At 44.5% G+C, this 20,602-nt stretch overlaps 1 pseudogene; it reads right to left on the bottom strand.

The window, feature by feature from the left end:
• Window positions 1-17,929: 17,929 nt before the first annotated feature.
• On the bottom strand, window positions 17,930-19,088 carry LOC120900657 (annotated as a pseudogene).
• Between the last annotated feature and the right edge of the window lie 1,514 nt (window positions 19,089-20,602).

Consider the following 20,602-nt stretch of genomic DNA (forward strand, 5'->3'; position numbering starts at 1 on the left):
GAAGTGAAATACTAAAAATACCTTTCGTTTGAACTTAATTTTTACTTTTCGTAAATTTACCATAACATACTAAGAGTTTGTTGCATAAGTTCTATTTTCATAACTTTCATAGGTTTTCGGATATATATGTGGTATACCTGTCTCGACGGAACCCGTGAAATTGACGGATGGGTTGTGTTCCATTCCGATGGAACGAGCTAGATATGCGGTCTGAGGAATGGGCGAGAAGGGCGGACTGAGGAAGGAGCAAGGGATGCGGTCTGAGGAGCGAACGCAAGGCTTCCCGAGGGACTGCTGTTTTGGAGACAATTGTCTGGATCGGCGGCTTCAGCAATTGTTGTTTGAACACAGACAGGATTCCGCGCACTCCCACCGTACGATGCAAGCAAGTGGCTTGTGTGGTCGGATGGACAAGGCGTGCGATGCAAACGGGCGACTTGTGTGGTTGGAGAGGTGCGATGCAAAGCGAGTTGCTGTTCGTCGGACTACGTTAAGGAGGAAAAGAGAGAGAATGAGAAAGGGAATTAAGAAATTATTTTGTGACCAAGTGGAGTGGGTCAGTCAGGATGAAATACGCGAAGGAGTTAAGTCGCAACAATAAAGGTTGTGCGTATAGAAATTTACCGTGTTCACTGCGTTAAAAAGTATCTCACAGGTTGTTTACATTTAGTTTATTTAGTTTAGTTAATAAAAGTTAATGTAGGAATGCAAGACAACTATTAACCACTTACTATCATACAAAAACTCTTGATAAATGATTTGAATAAAATGGCCTCAAACGAAATTGCTGATCAACTTATTCCTCGTGTGTTTCGAAGCTCTCTGCGGACATAGGTCAAAATGTGGCATAGAAAAGATGTCGGTTCATGTGTTCGGTGAAATAATAACGACTATTAGAATAAATTATAAATGTGCAGACAACTTTTTATGGAAACCAAAATATGTTAAACAGAAATCGCAGCTTTAAAAGCGGAAATGGAAAAAATTAATAGCAGCCTAGGTTTTCAGGAATCAGTTACACAAATAAAATTTTATTTGAAAGGTACATTATCCGATAATCAAATAGATTTAATTTTGAAAAAAAGAAACGAGTGAAATGGACAGACGAGGAACTTAGCGCTGCATTGACGCTACGATATTTGAGCAAAACGCATACAATTATTTAGCCAAAGATTTAAAATATCCTCTTCCTTCTATTGCGACACTAACGCGCTATGCAAAACGACACAAGAAAGCATTCTGGACGACGTTTTTAAAGTAGTCGGTAATATAATGAAGACGTTCACCCTAAGGGATAGAGAATGCGTACTTAGTTATTATGAGATGAAGGTCAGCAAAATATTAGAATACGATCCCGTTCCGGATGAAGTGATAGGTCCTTACAGATATTTACAAGTCGTAATGGCTCGTGGCCTGTTTAAAAACTGGAAACAATCGGTGTTCATAGGATTTGACCAGAAAATGATGAAAGATATTATCCTGCCAATAATCGCAAAATTGGCAGAACAGAACATTAACGTAACATCCATCGTAAGCGATAACTGTCAAGCTAATATTGGTTGTTCGAAAGAATTAGGAGCCTATGACCATAAACAGCCATATTTTACACATCCAACAAATAAAGGTAAAATATTTGTCTGTCCGGATGCCCCACATTTGCCCAAACTAACTAGAAATTGTCTCATTGATCATGGTTTTAATTACAAAGGTAAACTTATCAACGTAGATTTGCTATTTGAAATGCTTTTCAAAAGAAATGAAGCAGAAATGACTCAGTTATTTAAATTAGCTGATCAACATTTGATAATGACGCCTCAACAACGACAAAATGTGAGAAACGAGGCAGAGCTATTGTCCCACACAACATCAATGTATTTAAGGAGATATTATCCTGAAAATGAAGACGCAAGCCGTTTAGCACATAGAAAAGATAGATGTTTGGTGTCTCTAACACACATACTCCTACAGCAAAACTCGTCTATAAGAAGTCGCGATGATCAACTAAACGCACTTATAGATATATTCGAGTTTACATCCAACACGGTTCCATGCGGCAAAAACAAGTTAAAAGTGTTTCAAAAGTCCATTCTAATGCAGATAAATTCTATATAGATGATTTATGGACAGTTAAAGTATGGACAGAAATTAGAATTCATTTTCGCACACAAGGTGAAACTTCCATTTTTAAATTTTTTAATCGTTCAACTAATTTTAACTTTTTTTTTTCTTGCAGCTCAGCCAAGATGTTTTAGAGATTTTTTTTCACAACTACGACAAAAAGGAGGAGTGTATGATGACCCATCTCTGTTAAGCTGAATATATCGCATCACATTAATGATTTTAGATTTGGGATAATACACCAACTCTTCTACGCAACCAAACGGATGTAGACCCAAAGCCACAGGATGAATATATTTCATTGCAATCAGAGGACCAACCAGCAGATCACGAGTCTAATTATATACAGGATCAAAATGGACCAATATTTTCGTCCCGCATACTGACCCAACGGATATTACACCAACCCTGCCCAATATAGGAGATGTCCAAAAGGAAAATGATGTTGCTATCCAAGAGGTGTTGCTAATAAGAGTGATACATTCAGTACCGTAAGTAGTAGCGACCTGTCAAACATAGCGAGGGTTGCAAGTGGTATCATCTGCTCAAAATCTTAAGATAATTAAAAAAATATTAGTTTTTATTCATTAAATATTTTTTTGCTGTGTTATTTGTCAAAAAGATCACTTTTCCAGTTTTTATTTTTGCAAAATAAAATCTCTCATTCTGTCTCCAACCGTCGATGCGATCGGATACTTATCACGATCGCTCCACAGCAACAGATCGAAATCGCTTCAAAGCCGAAAGTTCACCGACTGCCCTTTTAGTAGTATCACTGTGTGTCCTGGTGGTGAGTGTGAAGTCCTACTTGTGTGTAACGAGTGTATTTCGTATAACGCACCACATGCCTAGCGTAAGCAGTGTGGCAAGTGTGTATTGTGCTGAGTGTGTAGCGTGTAGAGTGTACATAGTACCGTTACAGTCTCCGCCTTTGTGAGTAGACATCAGTGCGTGATGATAGGTTGATGACAAAGTTCTAGTAGTTTTGTACGTATTAGTATTTTGTTCTTGTTTTTTTTTCTCTCTTATTTTTTTTTCTTATCTTGCATTTCTCTCCGCGGTGTTTCTATTAAATAATTCTATCTGTTTGCCCCCAACTGTTGTGGCCAATATGGCCAATATGGAAATTGTAACGATTTCCTCTGATGAAGGGTTCACTACGGTATCCCATAAGAAAAGGAAGGCACCCGTAGTAGTAGAAGAAGGAACCAGTTGCAATAAAGTTCTTGCTACCGTCACACCAATGTCGACTGACAAAGCAAGACACCGTGAATACCCATCTTGCTACCGGGGAGACTTTCGTGTCTTCATGATGCCCGGAAAAAGTGAGCTCAACCTAGTGGCTATAACTTCATCCCTGCCATAAAAGCTATCCTGCGGTAACCGATGTATTTAGTGTTCGTACTAACCGGATACGAATCACCGTTAGCGACCGAATACAGGCGAACACTATAGCAGCTGATCCACAATTCACTGATCACTACCGGGTGTATATCCCAGGTGGAATAGTTGAGGTAGCAGGTGTCGTAGAGGATCTGGATATTCCATCCGAAGAACTGCTAAAGTTGGGAATGGGTGCTTTCCGGACTCTTTCCACTCCAGGGGTGAGGGTGATTGCGGTGAAAACACTTTACACCTCTTCCACAGTAAACGGGCAAAAGACGTACACGGAAACAAAATCAAAGCGCGTTACGTTTGAGGGAACTGTACTCCCTAGTTTCTTGGTGTACGAATGACTCCGCATTCCTATGGCAAGACCCTTTGTTCCCAAGATTCCAACATGCGAGAAATGTAGTGAAATCGGTCATACAAAAGACTTTTGCAGCAACAAATTTAAATGTTTTAAATGCCAAGGTCAACATCCGTTCTCGGATTGCACTGCAGCGCCATTCAAATGCGCTCAATGTAAAAATCATTGGCATGAACTAAAAGAGTGCCCGGTGTACAAGAAGTCCCAAAATGAACTAAAAAAAGCCCAGTACCAATTTGCCCGTGGGTCATATGCTGCAGTTCTAGCGAATGGTAGCTCGACCGAAAACACATACAGCGTGCTAGCTGAAGAGTTCACATCGGTTAACCAGGAACCAGTCCCTAAAATCTCGGAGGTGATAATAAGAGTGAAGAGATCCGTGAATCGTCGTCGTCCTAGGAAAACCCCTATGAAGGCTACTCCTCCTAAGGAGAAGAAAGCTTCTCTACGTTATGAGAAGAAAAATTCTCCTCCCCAGGCACCACCTCGTCTAGCACGTGCCCCTCGTCCCCGAAATTCTAAAAATCCTTCGCTGGACGAGGATCTTCCATCACTCCCTTCTCCTTTCCTCCCCCGAAATCCCCAGCCCAAGCCAGAGCCAAAAAAGAAACCTCGACGAAAGGTTCAGTCGCTGTCCATATCAGAAATGATTGACTCAATGATTACAGCGCTGGCTTTTCCAGAACCATTGAAAAGCATAATTGCTATGACACGACCAATGTTGGTCAGCGCAATAAAGCAATGGCTTGGGCAATGGCCTGCTTTGAGTTCGTTGGTCCAATTGGAACATTAACCCGTCCATGGCTAACATACTCCAATGGAATTGTAGAAGTTTTCTTGGAAAAATAGATATGTTTAAAGTACAGGTAAACAAGCACAACATAGATGTATTTGTCTTATCAGAAACTTGGCTCTCCCCTGATAAAAAAGTTACCTTCCACGTATATAACATTGTACGCCAAGATCGAAACACTATAGATAGGGTTAGGCGTGGTGGGGGAGTACTCATAGGAGTACGAAAAAAACATACAATTCTGTCGAATACCCCTCCCCTCACTACTAATTATTGAATGTGTCGCAATCCAGGCAAAGATAGGCGATCTTGATTTATCCTTTGCATCTGTATATATCCCACCGGAAGCCGAGATTGAACTTGAGAAGATCAAAAAGGATCTTGATATAATAGCATCTGCAATGAAAACACCTTTTCTTATCCTGGGAGATTTCAATTCTCATGGATACGACTGGGGATGCACACGAGACGACTCACGTGCTCCAGTCATTAGGGACTTTTGCGACAACCATAGATTGATAATATTAAACTCCGGCGATGCTACTAGAGTGGCAGGGCCTTCGGCGCGTGAAAGTGCAATAGACCTGTCTCTATACGTGTCGCTTGCTCTGGATACTTTGTAGAAGGTTATCCAGGACCCTAATGGCAGCGATCACTTACCGATTGAAATTAAAATCACTACTGGAAGGCGCCCAATCAATAGCATACCGGTCAACTACGACATGACAAGGAATATTGATTGGACGAGATACAACGCACTTATGTCAGTGAGGCTGCCATCTGTGACATCCATTTTTCACCCACTAGTGGAATACAAAAATCTCGTAGACTGTGTAAACGAGTGCGCTCTTGCAGCCCAAACAAGAGAGCCCCGCCAAATAAGGACGCATACCAAGCCTCCCACTCCTTGGTGGGACAGAGACTGCCAAACTGCATACGTAGCGAAGCTAAAGGCATTTGGACAATATAAACTCCATGACTCCATTGCCTTATACGAAAAGTATAAGGCACTGGAGAGAACATGTAAAAACTTACTTAAAGCGAAAAAGAGAGGATTTTGGCGCAAATTTGTCAAAAACCTCCCGCCTGACACTTCGCTACGTGCGTTGTGGACAATGGGTAGAAGGATGCGAAACAGCACAATTACAAATGAGAGCGAAAGATTTTCAGGAGACTGGCTTTTTCAGTTCGCCAAAAGAATCTGTCCAGATTTCGTTCCAGCGCAGAAATTTGAACAACATGCGCCTTGCAGTGATCCCAGCTTGGATGCACCTTTCTCACATGGTCGAGCAATCCCTAGCTCTCCTTTCTTGCAATAATTCTTCCCCCGGACTGGATAAGATTAGGAGTAGTCTTCTCCGAAACCTTCCAGACGTGGCGAAGAAGCGGATATTGATGATATTTAACAAAATGATAGATATCAATATAGTCCCGCAAGAATGGAGAGAGGTGAAAGTAGTCGTCATCTTGAAACCCGGCAAACCGTCATCAGAGCACGGGTCTTATAGACCTATTACCCTACTATCGTGCTTGCGCAAATTGTTCGAGAGGATGATTCTTTTTCGATTGGACAACTGGTTGGAGTCTAACAACTTGATGTCCAGTACCCAATTTGGTTTCCGCAAAGGTAAGGGTACAAACGATTGCTTAGCGCTTCTTGTTTCAGAAATAGAGCTGGCACATACTCGTAAAGAGATGTTGGCCTCTGTATTTCTAGATATAAAGGGCATTTGACTCAGTATCGATATGCATACTAGGTCAAAAACTTCAAAACGCGGGGTTAAGTCCTAAACTAAACACTTACCTTTGCAACCTCCTTTCTGAAAAAGCAATGAATTTCGATAATGGTCTCGCTCAAACAAGACGGATCAGTTATTTTGGACTACCACAAGGGTCCTGTTTGAGCCTCATTTTATACAACTTTTATGTAAATGATATCGATTCATGTCTTGCCCCAAACTGCAACCTAAGGCAATTGGCAGACGACGGTGTTGTGTCAGTCGCTAGCAACGACATCGTAGGTCTTCAAAATCCTTTGCAAACCACGCTGAACAATCTGGAAACGTGGTCAAACAACCTAGGTATCGAGTTTTCCCCAGAAAAAACTGAAATGCTAATTTTTTCATTCCACTACGATACACCAAAAAATAGGCGTGAGAACGTGTACAAACCAAAGTTTGACATATATTTATATGGAGAAAAAATCACGATTGCCCAAATTTTTAGATACCTAGGGGTTTGGTTTGACAGCAAAAATGTGTGGAGGTCACATATAGAACAACTAGCAAGAAAATGTGCCAAAAGAATTAACTTCCTCCGAACAGTCACGGGATTCTGGTGGGGTGCACACCCACTAGATCTCCTAAGACTGTATAAGACAACGATTTTATCCGTCTTGGAATATGGTTGCATATGCTTCCATTGGGCATCCAAGACGCATTTAATAAAACTAGAACGCATACAATATCGTTGTCTTAGTATTGCGCTGGGATGTATGAAATCCACCCATAATATGTCCCTAGAAGTGATGTCTGGAGTGATGCCGCTAAAACTACGTTTTGAACAATTATCGCTTCGCCTTCTACTTCGTTCCACAGTATCTAATCCACTAGTGATTGATAATTTCAAATCACTACAAGAGGCAGGTTCTAACTGCAAAATCATGAAGATATATCAGGATTTTGTATCTTTACAGGCTAACCCTAGTGCTTCACAAGCAATCAGCTGCGCCAATCTACCGGAGTCCTACAATTCCCTTTTGGTAACCGATTCCTCTTTGCAAGAGGAAACAAAGAACATACCAAACGATCTTCGCTGGAGGACAATTCCCAGCATTTTTGTGAACAAGTATGGCCATCCCAACGAAAAACAATATTTTACGGACGGATCCTTTTCAGACGTGGGCACGGGCTTTGGTGTATATAATACATCCAAACAAGCCTTCTTCAAATTGAGACAGCCATGCTCAATATTTGTCGCAGAGTTGGCTGCCATATTTTACGCGTTGCTTCTAATAAGCGCGAGCCCTCCGGATCAATATTATATATTCACTGACAGTCTCAGTGCTGTCGAAACTTTGAAATCCGTGGAGGCAATAAAGAGCTCTGATTACTTTGTTAAACAAATTCTAGAAACACTAAGCTTTTTGTTCAATAAAGCGTTTCGAATATCGCTTGTCTGGCTACCTGCTCATTGCGGAATCCCTGGCAATGAGAGGGCAGATCTCTTGGCCAAACGAGGCGCCTCTGAGGGCGATTCCTTTGAACGATCGATTCAGCCTCACGAATTCCTCCGCTTCCCACAGCAATTATGCATGGCTCGTTGGCAGAGCATGTGGGATGCCGATGATCTCGGGAGATTTCTTTACTCCATTTCTCCTAGGGTGACACAACGTCCATGGTTTCAAAACCTACAGGCAGATCGTGGATTCATTCGCATGACATCAAGACTCATGTTAAACCACTATGCGATGAATGCACATCTACAACGCATAGGGATCGTCGATACAAATGTATGTAGCTGTGGTAAAGCATTCCACGACATCGACCACGTCATATGGTCATGTGTGGAGTTTGAAACAACACGACCCGCACTACTTTCGACGGTTCAAGCAATAGGGAGGAACCCTGAGGTCCCAATACGTGACATCCTTGGTCAAAGGGACTACGAATACGCGAGAATTCTGCACAAATATACTAAAGAGGTTGGCATCACCTTATAATCACATACCGAACTTATATGTTTAGAGACCCAATAAATGTATAGGTATGATCATGTATGGCTTAGGGTGTATGAGCGTTCGTGTGCATGGGTAGGTGTCTGCATGGGTGTGCGTGTGTGCATAGCCATTTGGACCACATCTACACACGCATAGCCATGAGGACACTTACAGGGTTTCGAATCATACAAGGGAATAGTTCAATCACTTAGGGGAATGTTGCCAATCGGTAGGGGAATATCGCATGCAAGCTGTGGATGTTTGCAATCACTTAGGGGAGTTTTGCAATCGATTAGGGGAATGTTGCAAGCGTACTGTGGACCTGTCATCAGACTGTGGGTGCCGCTGTAAATACCTTAAAATATTTTCGTTAATCTAACTAACTTATCATGTTTAATTATGGCTCCGCAGCAGGATTTCTTTAGATTATCATGTGTACAGCATGTTTGGAGCCCTCACGAAAACAACTCCAAACGATGTTTTTAAAAAAACATCATCGGTATCAATTCGAAGCTTTTTACACCGGCACCCACCGTCTGATGACAGCTCCCCAGTACCCTTGCAACATTCCCCTAATCGATTGCAAAACTCCCCTAAGTGATTGCAAACATCCACAGCTTGCTTGCAACATTCCCCTAAGTGGTTGAACTATTCCCTTATATGATTCAAAACCCTGTATTAGTGTTCTCGCGCGTACATATTTACCCGGTTATGTATGATTGTACCTATTAACATATTTGTTAGTAGTAACCTTAGTGTGTAGTATATTGTCTACGTTGTATGTTAAATTATGTTTAGTGATCCTCGGGCAGTCTGAACACATAACCGACGGTTGGGGCAGAAGCTCACCACCATGACGAGCTCAGAGTGGTGATTTAGAACAACCAAGCCATCGCGGAGCACTAGACAACCCGGATGCTGGAAACCACCGCTCACCTAACACCTGTAAAATACGGTGTCGATGCCACATACACCGAATCCCTGCTCCTTTGGTTGGGAACATTGGAATTCCCCATAGACATTATGGAAAGAGAACGGTTGGCATACAACAGAATCCGAGCACACCCGGAATAAGGTGCACAAAGCCGAGCAAGGAAATGTGCTCCGGCCAGCCCATAGATATTAAGAAATACAATAGAACCAACAATGTTATATTTAAGTCTAGTCCATAATGATACGGCCAACCAGGCCGTCCTTACGAGAAATAAAAAAAAGTAAAATAAATAAAATCTCAACAATAAGGTGTTTAGTAAACTATAATTTGCAATGTTATACTTGGTCTCGGGGTGTTTTAATTATAACTGCTAACCCGCCATGCAATTGACAGCGATTTGCGAGGGCGCACGAGGGCTCGCACGCCATAAATGTTCACCGCCCCAGAGCATTAAAGAGCTTGCGAGCCATGGTGGTTTTTTCGCCCCTAGTTTAGCAGTTATAATTATAGCACCCGAGAGCAAGTAAAACAGGGCAATTTGTAGCACACTCAACACCTGAATTTCGACATGATATTTTGCAAAAATCCACAATAATGGCAACAGTGATATTTTAGATGAATAACACTACAAAAAAAAATTATAAATGAAACATAAAGATTATTTAAACTATACAATATTTCAAGCAGATGATACTACTCGCAACCCTTACAATTTTTAACGGGAGAGCACTCAGAAGGAAGACTCAGGGAGAACCCCCAAGCTACTCACAGGCACTCAAGCAGGTAAGCCCAATGTGAGAGAGCAAGACGAAATTCTAGCTAAAACCCAAACCCTTCGGGACGACAAACCCGCGATAAAGGTCGTAGATGTAGAAGTAGAATCGGAGAGGGTCGCCAACATGAGAGAGAATTAAACACGCAGGTACCATCCTAGCTCAGTGAGGTTTTCAAATGAGAATAACCTATTGCAGAACACGTACAACGAGAGAACAACATCTCTAATGAGAAAGTACCTACCACCATCCATGAGAGACACTTCTAGCTCCCAACGCACGCTGCCCACACAGCACCAAATACTTACGCGACAAATCATCCCAGCAGCTCTCCCCATGTCCGATAGATCCTCAGAAGAGTGATAGCACTTCCATGCGGCATTAGAAGATTCAACCGAAATGTGTGGGGTGACAAACAGGGAAAACATTCAGTGTCTTAGAGCGTCCCTTATGGGACCAGCATATTACGTGGACGACGTAATCAAAACGCTTAAAATGTGATTCGGAATGCCAAGGAGAATTATTGATCAGTGTGCACAACGCATAAGATATCTGACTTTTCCGTGCCTAGACCGACCATCAATTGTGGTTGACTTCGGGTTGGCTATAAAAAAACATCCTATCTACGGTGTAAGCATGTGATGACCGACATAAGACCTTTTTCTATGATTCCTCCCTTTTGGGCGCGTTGGTGAACAAACTACCATCCACTATGAAGTTTGACTGGGGAGGATACTGCGAAAACTTACCTACAATCTCAAAGTACGATTTCTCGTCTTGGATTAAAGGTATAGTTGGGAAGGCCAGTATGCTGATGTGAGACAACGATGCAGGTACACAGGAACATTGCAGGTACGGCAAACAGGAAGTGTACAGACGTACGCTATGTTCAATGACGGTTTCAAACTGACGCTAATAGAAAAGTCACTAGCGGACGAGTTAGAACTAGATGGACCAACAAATCCTTTCTGCCTGCAATGGGCTGCAGGAATATCAAACAGAGAAGACGACTCCAAACTTGTCGGATTCGAGGTGTCCAGCCCCAAATGACCCAACCTTTGCACCGTAAGTGACGCCCGTCTCCAACTTATCCATCCGCCCCCAAACGTTGAACCAGGCCGAACTAGGAAAAAGGTACACCGGTGGACAAAAAGATAGGAAAAAATTTTGTTGTGTGTTTTTTTGCGTGCAAAAGGTGTGTCATCGCCAACAGTTGTTGTTGTTGTTAGTATGGTTTAGAGAGGCTTTGGCTCCTGCGGAGTTCTTTCGCCTAACGTTCGAGGCGTACTGAATTTGCAATCGCTGTTTGTTTGCCTTTTATACTCGCATTTGTGGTGCGCTACTTATCTGAGTTTTGAGTAACGGCAGCGTTTTTCGGTAGTATAAAAAGAGATCCAAACCGTGTTGCGCTTCATTCTTCAATCAGTGGTAAAGGTGAAAGTTGGCGATTTGAAAATTTCACAAGTTCATCATGGGTCGCGGAAAGCACTGCTCTCCAGAGGAGCGGAAACATATTCAGGGTTTGTATCGTGAGAACGTGCCTATCAAAACCATCTGCAAGGCGTTCGGCCGTTCGCGGACGTTTGTGGACAACGCCATTCGTAGCGAGGCTACGGGTAAATCCACAGGTCGTCCGCGAAAAACAACGGCTGACGTTGACGCGCAGATGGTTGAGATAATCAGGGCGGATCCTTTCAAAACTTGCAATCGTATTAAGCAGGAGCTTGATTTGCAAGTTTCGGCGAAAACGGTGTTGCGCCGTTTACACACCGGTGGGTTCTGTGCCCGGAAACCACGAAAGGTTCGTAAGCTAATGCCGCACCACGTAGAAGCGCGCATTCGGTTTGCCGAAGAGCATTTAGCTGCATTCATCTGTTGGTGGAGCAAAATAATTTTTTCGGATGAGTCCAAAATCAATCTGGATGGTTCGGACGGCACTAAATACGTCTGGCGCCTTCCTAAACAGGCGTATCATCCAAAAAATACTATAAAAACCCTAAAGCACGGAGGCGGCCACGTAATGGTGTGGGGTTGCTTCTCCTGGCACGGCCCGGGTCCTTTGTTCCGTATCAAAGGGACACTGAACTCGGAAGGGTATAGAAACATACTACGTCGTAAGATGTTGCCACACGCCCGACAAAAATTCGGAGACGAAGACCATTACATCTTTCAGCACGATAACGACTTAAAGCATACATCGCGATTAGTCAAAAGTTTTTTGGCAAACGAGGATGTGCAAGTTCTACCGTGGCCTGCGTTGAGTCCAGACCTCAACCCGATTGAGAATGTGTGGTCAACTCTCAAGCGTCAGCTTAAGAACAAGCATGCACGTTCTGCCGATTGGTCAGGATAACGCGAGCATATTATTTGCAACGAAAAGCCTAGAAGGGAAATATAACGAGCCGGTGGCATTCTACACTAAACTAGGATGGCTGATTTTCGGAAGCTGTAAGGAATCGCAAAGAGCAGACTAATAGCAGCTCGAAGAAAATCATGCGAAATATTGAGACTTTTTTACAGGATTGAATTTTATTCGACTTAGTAATTTGTCTCAAAATTGTAGCCCTTTAAAATTTGGCCGCTCTATTCCCGCTGTCAAATGCTACTGGCCATGACCAGCGTATTCCCGGTTTCGCGATGGTGCACGCTACGGGCTTTCAGGTGTTGAATCAACAGCCCTGTTCCCAGTATTTTCACGAGGTGCTGCCCTCTGCAGGTGGGCATGTAAACTACCTGCGCTGTCTGCTCACACTACGCTCTATCTAGCTCGGTTCTCACCGTCACTCGGCGACAGCCTATTATGTGTTTACCTTTCATTGTTTTCGTGCCAACATCCCCCGCCACGTGGATCCAATAGTTCTTCGGATTCACTTAATACTTTGCATCGAAAACCTTCCTATCAACATTGTTTATTCAACTCCTGCGTTCAACCTCTACTGGCAACTTAGCTAGCTTCGCTACTGGTCGTTTCACGCGCTTGCACTGCGCTTTCGCACAATCGCCTGCCTCACTCTGCCGTCATCGCCGGTGAACACTTCTTCTACTTGAGCGTGTGCCCAATCTTTCCGGTGTCGTGCCGCTATGAAGACCAGGTCCCCGACTCGCAACGATGGATTCTCCGCTCGCCATTTCGTCCGACGGCTGAGATTTGGAAAATTCTCCTTCAACCAGCGTTCCAATATGCCGTCTGCAATAACCATGGATCTATGGCAGCTACTCTTAAACGCATCGCTAAGATCCAGACACGATCGCATGTGCTGCTTCGGATACTTGCGGCTGATACACGAGTGGTCGCGTATATATCAGGAACTCGACATCGGCTAGAGTTGTTAGAAGAGTTTCATCGTTTACGGAGCATCCGTCGTCCAGTGCACTCATCCTCTCCTTGAAACTGTGCACCATATGCTCCCAAATATCACCCATGTGTGGTGCGGATGGTGGGTTAAAGTTCCACCTGGTGTTAGCGTTGGAACAGCTATGGTGAGTGTTCGCTAACTGTCTTTTTAGCTCGTTGCTGGCGCCGATGAAGTTGGTGCCGTTATTGGACCAGATCTCTGCGGGTGGCCCTCTCCAGCCAATAAACCGTCGTATGGCCATAATGCACGCCGTGGTGAAGAGGATATGTGCCACCTCGAGATGTACGGCAAGGGTCACGAGGCAGGTGAAGACGGCAACATACCTCTTTTCTTTGCGCCTCCCGTTAACGACGTCTAACGGTCCCAAGTAATCAATTCCTGTGTTGCTGAACGCTCTGACGTGTGCGGTAAGTCTTTCAACCGGAAGAGGACCCCTGGGAGGATTTTTGGGCTGACTCTTCTTTATTTTACAGCGCTGGCAATTTTTTGCGGACCTATAAACAGCTGCTCGCAGATGGGGACTGTGGAACCTCTGTCTGATTTTATTTAACACTATCTCTCGATTCGCAAGTCGAGATACGGACAAGTGGTAGTCGAGGATCAGTAAATCGATAAAGATGGTCCTGAGGATACGTCGCTCAAACACGCCCAGAGCGTTTGCATCCTTCGCTCGAATCGTCCAGGACTCGTGTCCGCACAGGACCACTGAGCGAATCAATAGGTGATAGGTATAAATAAACATCAAACATTTCAAAAGTCAAAATCCTCATGCAAATAACTTTGATTAAAAAAAATTTTGAGGTATAGTACAGAATCACTCAACCAAGTACAAAAATGCTCGATGCTATCAGTTTTTTATTGTTGGGTTTATGTTTTTCTTTTCTGTCTAAACAGCTAAACCAAGATGCATTAGAACACTTTTTTCTCAATAAAAGACAACGCACATATCCTCTTCACCACGGCGTGCAACGTGGGGTTGTCTATGACCATCCTTCACCATTGACTTATGTATATAGGATAACATTATGATATTAGGCAAGTCTCCATCCGTCCTATTGAACCAAACGCATATAGCAACCAAAGACAATGCCGATGAGCATTCATTCTGCACTATGCCTGATTCATACTTCACAAAGCCCGAATAGACATGACAGTGCCCAATTGAGGGTTTACGTCGCCCGAAGAAGTTGTAGCGGGCGTCTCGATCCTTATTTATAAACATAAGACACACACCACTTTACTAGTATAAGGTTAGATGCCGAACGACGACGGAGCACGAAGTAGGAAATAAAATAAAGTCAGTAAGATCTCAACCACTAAACCATAAAGAGTTAGAGCATTATTATTATTATTATTATTTATTAATCTTCAACGGGCCGTATGGCCTAATTAAGATGTAACAGTTCAATAAAAAAAAAAATACATAGCAAAAACAAGATTTGCATCGCAATTCACTGCGGCCACGGCAAAAGCCGGAGACGTTCCTTGAAACACTGAGTTGAGATGTCGAAGTCGAAGCAATCCGAGACAGTGTTGAAGACAGCCGACATGTGGAACATAGGGTCTGACCGACCAGCACTGGAACGGGGTTGAGCGAGCCGTAGAGTTTCTCTAGACCTAAGTGTTCGGGATGGTGCATAGATATCGACTCGATGCAACAATGGCGATGAGTCGATAGAGCCATTTAGCAATCCAGCGATGAAAGAACACTGTGCATTGCGTCTTCTAACCGAAAGAGGTTCAAGGCCTAGAAGACGGCACCGCGCAGCATACGGAGGAAGATTATTGCGATCCTGCCAGGGAAGTAGGCGTAGGGCATATCTCGTGAGTTTACGTTGAATCGCCTCAAGTCGAGCAATTGAAGAAGCGGTAGTTGGGCTCCAGACTACGCACGAATATTCCAGAACCGAACGAACGATACAGTTGTACACAGCTTTGATGCACATGGGGTTGCGGGATTCATTATTTGTCCGGATAACCACGCCAAGTAATTGATTTCCTCTGGCTACAACGTCATCGATATGCTGTTTAAAGTTCAAACTAGAGTCAAGCAGAACGCCCAGGTCTTTGGCATGATTCTGTCGATTAACTGCAGTGCCGTCCATGAAGTAGGTCCCAGTCACTGGGCTCCTGCATCGACTAAAAGACACACAGTAGCATTTCTCGATGCAGATAGTCAGTCCATTACGCTTGCACCACGAACAGAAAATTTCGATGCAGTCTTGCAGGAATGTACAATCACCTGTGTTGTTAATAGGCGCAAAAATTTTTGCGTCGTCGGCAAACAGACTGATACTGTCGGGAGGTAAAGCGAGGGTAACATCGTTGATAAACAATATGAAGAGAAGCGGGCCAATGTTGCTTCCTTGTGGCACACCCGAGCTGCTGACTATTTCTTTGGACATGTGCTTATCAATTTTCACGATGTATGTGCGATTAATTAGGTACGACTTAAGCCACTGTACGAGCGGGCAGGGAACTCCTAGCTTATCGAGTTTAGCGAGAAGAATTGCGTGCGGAAGAGAGTCGAATGCTGCTTTTAGATCGGTATAAATTGCATCGACTTGAGCTCCGGCATCAATTTGACTAGTGCAATAGGTTACAAATTCAACCAGGTTCGTGGTAGTCGACTTTTTGGCACGAATCCATGTTGATACGGACTTAGGTAGCTGCGGCATGCATGAAGCAGATTTTTGTATATCACTAGTTCGAACACCTTGGCAATGGCACACAAGGATGTAATACCCCGGTAGTTGATGGCATCTGTCCTGTCGCCCTTTTTGTAAATAGGAACCATCCAAGATTTCCTCCATGCTTTGGGAAAGTAGCCATTGGCTAGCGATGCATTGAACAATTTTGCAAGGATAGGTGCTACTGTCGTTTGACAGCGTTTCAGCACGGTAGAAGGAATTCCGTCGGGTCCAGGAGCGAAGGAAGGCTTTAGTTGCGCTAGGGCAGATAAAACGATCTCACTGTCGATGAAAGGAGTGCTCATGTTAATTGCTCCAGCCGGAGTGTTGACGAGAGCAGCATCAATGGTATCGGTATCATTCATGGCCGGTGAAAAGCAATCTGCGAAGCGATCCGCGAAGAGATTGCACATTTCATTAGTGTTGGCACTTGTTGCTCCTTTGTACGTAATGGATTTCGGTGTATGCGTGGATTTTGTTTTGCTGTTGTAGAAGCGCCAAAACGAGTCAGGCCACCTGCAGAGGTTACGTTGAATTTTACTCAAATATCTGCGATATCGAAACCTGTTATAGCTGCAGTATAAAGAGTGCGTGTCAAAGTAGATCGAGCGAGATCTTTGGCAGCGGCGCGTTTGGTAGTGACGATAAGCAGCTCTTTTTACACGTTTGAGTCGTTTGAGTGTGCGGTCCGCCCAGGGGGGGTTAGGTTTAGGACGCTGAACTGGGACGCATACAACAAAGGCTTGCAGCATGAAGGACGAGAATGAACATACTGCTTCGTCAAGTGAAATAAAATTGGAACAATTAAAGCTATTGTTAAACATTGATATCATGTCGTTCAGTTTCACATAGTCAGCTTTAGCAAAGTTATAACGATAAAATGCGGTTGTCGTCGAGTTTTGTCGAGTCGTCGAATTGCGTCGGGTCGACGAGTTAATACGTATATTGAAGTCTAACGCCGGATGGTAGGAGTCAAGAGGTACAAGCGGAACAACACTTGGAAAGACAGGCGAACACAATTTAGCTGCAGCATTGTTAGCGTAGAGCAGGTCAAGCATGCGTCCGTGCGAATTATTGATGTGATTAAGTTGCACTAATCCGTTAAATTTAAATCCATCCACAAAGGTGTTGTTGGCCAGTGAGCGCGCAGTTGGTTCATAGTGCGTGATTGATGAGTATGCTGGCGAGGACGAAGGATCAGCTGTGGACCAGCTTATGCTAGGCTGATTGAAATCGCCAATAACAAACAGCAGATCCGAAGGCTTCAGTGTGAGAGTGAAGCTGCTGATACAATCATGTAGAGAGCGAAGAGTCGATATCTCGGAGCTAAGCTGCGGTGGAATGTATACTACCATGACGTACAGATGTGCGTTATTACAGGCGACGCGCACACAAATATACTCGAGAGAACGATCACGGGAAGGTAATTCTATCGACTCGTATGCGTTAGAAACGGCTAGCAAAACACCACCACCGCGAGAGCTAGAGCCGCTGAGAGAGCGATCACAGCGGTAAACAGAGAAGTTGTTGTTGAAGAGAAGAGCAGATGGAATGTTGTCAACAAGCCAAGTTTCCGTGAGTGCGATGAGATCGAAGTCAGCCTCCGATACAGCTAAGTGAAATTCTTTTGTTTTAGTACGCAAACCTCTAACGTTTTGATAATAGCAGCTTAAATACTCAGAGGTAGCGTTGTCATTGTGGCGGTTGGATAAAGCGGGTAAACGGTAAGTCAATTGAGCTGCGTTGTCAGAGCATGAGGCTTGGCGTGTTTGTTGCGTGCAATGAGCGGAACTTCGTCTAGTTGAGAAAAAAGCGATCGATTGTAGACTGGTGTAGGTGCGGAGATGAAGCACGGTGGTTTTGGGGCGGTCCAGAAACAAGTGTTGAGTTGGGTGCTTCCAAGGTATCATTCACCGGGGGTGACACTGTTGTGATGATGTTGTTTCAGGATCAGGTGGAGTAGACGTGCGTGCGGCTAAACGGTGAGTCGTTGTTGGTGTGCGTGTGGTGTAGCGGTGTTCAGTACTAGTAGCTGGTGTGCGTGTAGTAAAGCGGTTTCGGGTGGCTATAGGAGATGAGGTTTGGTGGTCGTGTTGACGGGATTGAAAAAACTCACGTACACCGATACCGACGGGCCAGGTGGATGGTGTGAGTGCCGCATCTCGAAGGATAGCTGGGACCCTCACTTTGAATGAAAGCCAATTCATGCTGTCCACACTAACCCCTCTTCTCAGCAGGCAATACGCTATAACGTCATCGGTGGCTAAGCGACGCTTTACAGAAGCGACCACTTGTTCCACAGTGACGGCCGTTGATAAGCGGGATAGGCGGATCCAGATCCTATCTGTGAATGGCTCACGAGGTGCAGCTTGAAGCGGTGATGATAACGGATCGGTTCCCACCAGTTCATGCGGTTGTGTAGGTGCCGGCTGGACGGCAATCGTGGTGTTGGTGTATGCGTTTGGCGATGACGCGGCACAAAGGGTGTTGCCGCGACTGTTTACAATTTTGTTTACACCAGGAGATGCCGAATCCTCGATTATACGCCTCCGCTTTCTACCAGTAGCTGGTCGAGGATCAGAGTTCCGATTGTGAGGCGTGGATGCAGTTTGAAGGAGGGTAAAACCACTGCGAACTTCGGCGACAATAGGCTCAACGAGCTTGCCAATAGCTGCTACAGCTGAGTTGAGGGCGGCTTGGAAACCGACCTGGGCGCCTATTTCTTTTACCGAACGGCAGCGCGGATTTTTAAGCATGTTAGTGCAGCCAATGCAGCTCCAGTGCAGGTCGACATTGGACAATACTGCGTCAATCAGCTCGGGGGCAATTTGCAACAGCCGCGGTGGAACGTAGCGTCACAATATGCACAACTGATGATGCAGCCGGTGGCCTCTAGCGGTTCAGCACACGAGAAGCAAATAGCCGCCATCGCGAAATCACGCGTAATCACAGCACAACACTGCTAAGCCGAGCAGGAAAAAACAGCAGGAAACCACAGTTGTGATGCAACTAAACAATTCGCCAAGACGAAGCGATGATGTTAAACAGTTTAATAGTCCGTAGAAAAGGCAACAATGCGATGCGACGCAGAAAACACAAGAGAATTATTGAAAAATCACGGAGCGCGACGGAAATGCGGCCGAACAATTAAACGTCAAACGTCAAAAAAAAATCAAAATCAGCATTATCATAATACGACCATCCGAAACCCATCGCGAAAGATAAACCTCCCAAAAGTGTTATAATTATTGGTCCGATAGTCACGGAACTCTCGGTAGGTAAGAGCAGAGGGCCATGTCTCAGGTGAGAGAGCCTTGTTGTGTAGAGTGGCTGGTATGCCCACCTTAAATGAGATAAATGAGAGTGTACTGGTGTCGGCACCAAGCTTCGTCAGACGGTGTACAAACACATCCCGCTTATCGAGTGCTAGAAGTACTTGCACCATGAGAGAAATCTGCTCAGTGGTAACCGATGGGGAGAAACGCGTAAAGAATCGCCACATTCGCGTATCGGTGTGTGGGATGGAATCTAGTGCGTCAGAATCGAGCGGCGATCCCGATCCTCTGAGTAGTGGTGTTTGCGGGTTGTAAACTGGTGGCATATTGGTGAAGGATGACGGTTCGTTCGCACTAACACTAAGAGAAGCGGCTAATGATGGATACTGTTGTAGTGTGGGTGTAATAGTACCAGGGATATTTTTGACCACTGAATTAAACAATTTAGGCGCTGTATTGTGATGAATGGGCCGTTGAGACGGTAAATCGGTGGCGGCATGCGTCGATCGCAAGCAGAAACGGATCTCCTCCTTTAAAACTTCCAGAAGCTCTAACTTAATGGCTGTGGTATGCTTTTACAGCTCGCTACGGATGCCCGCTTTAAGGTCGGCTATGCTGGACGATAGGTCGACAGAAGTGTGGGTGTAGGGGGTGAAAGACCTCAAGACGGCCGTACGCGGGTCCTTATGAAACTTCACACAGGCCTTACAGGCCCAAAAAAGTTGTGCACAGGACTCAATTGTCGTATACAGCTCCTCAGAAAGTCCGCTACATGAGAAGTAAAACTCAGAGTTGCACCAACCCTGACACTTCACAACGCGATCAGCAACTACGATATCATTGGCACAGGCGGAACAGATACCGGCCATTGTTCGTGGTACAGTGAATGTTGAAGCGATGGTTTGATTGTAGGCCAGGAATCGTTCCCAGGTGATTGTAGGTGGGTGGTCTGATTGTAAATGAAAACCAGGTTCTTGGATCCACTGCGCAAGCAGACAGGTTGTGCACAGAATGAGTTTTCACTGAATAATATTGAAAACTTTCCGAAGCGCAAAGAATCTTCGACCAGACACAAGGCGTTTGACGTTTGACTTAGATTTTGCTTAGCTGGTGTGTTCCGTTCCGTGCCGTTAGTGTTGAGACCATTCGATTGTCATGCGGATCGACGGTTATGAAGCCAATTTCAAACGAGCGT

The sequence above is a fragment of the Anopheles arabiensis genome, chromosome 2 (genome assembly GCF_016920715.1).
Source record: "Anopheles arabiensis isolate DONGOLA chromosome 2, AaraD3, whole genome shotgun sequence".
In the NCBI taxonomy this organism is placed as follows: Eukaryota; Metazoa; Arthropoda; class Insecta; order Diptera; family Culicidae; genus Anopheles; species Anopheles arabiensis.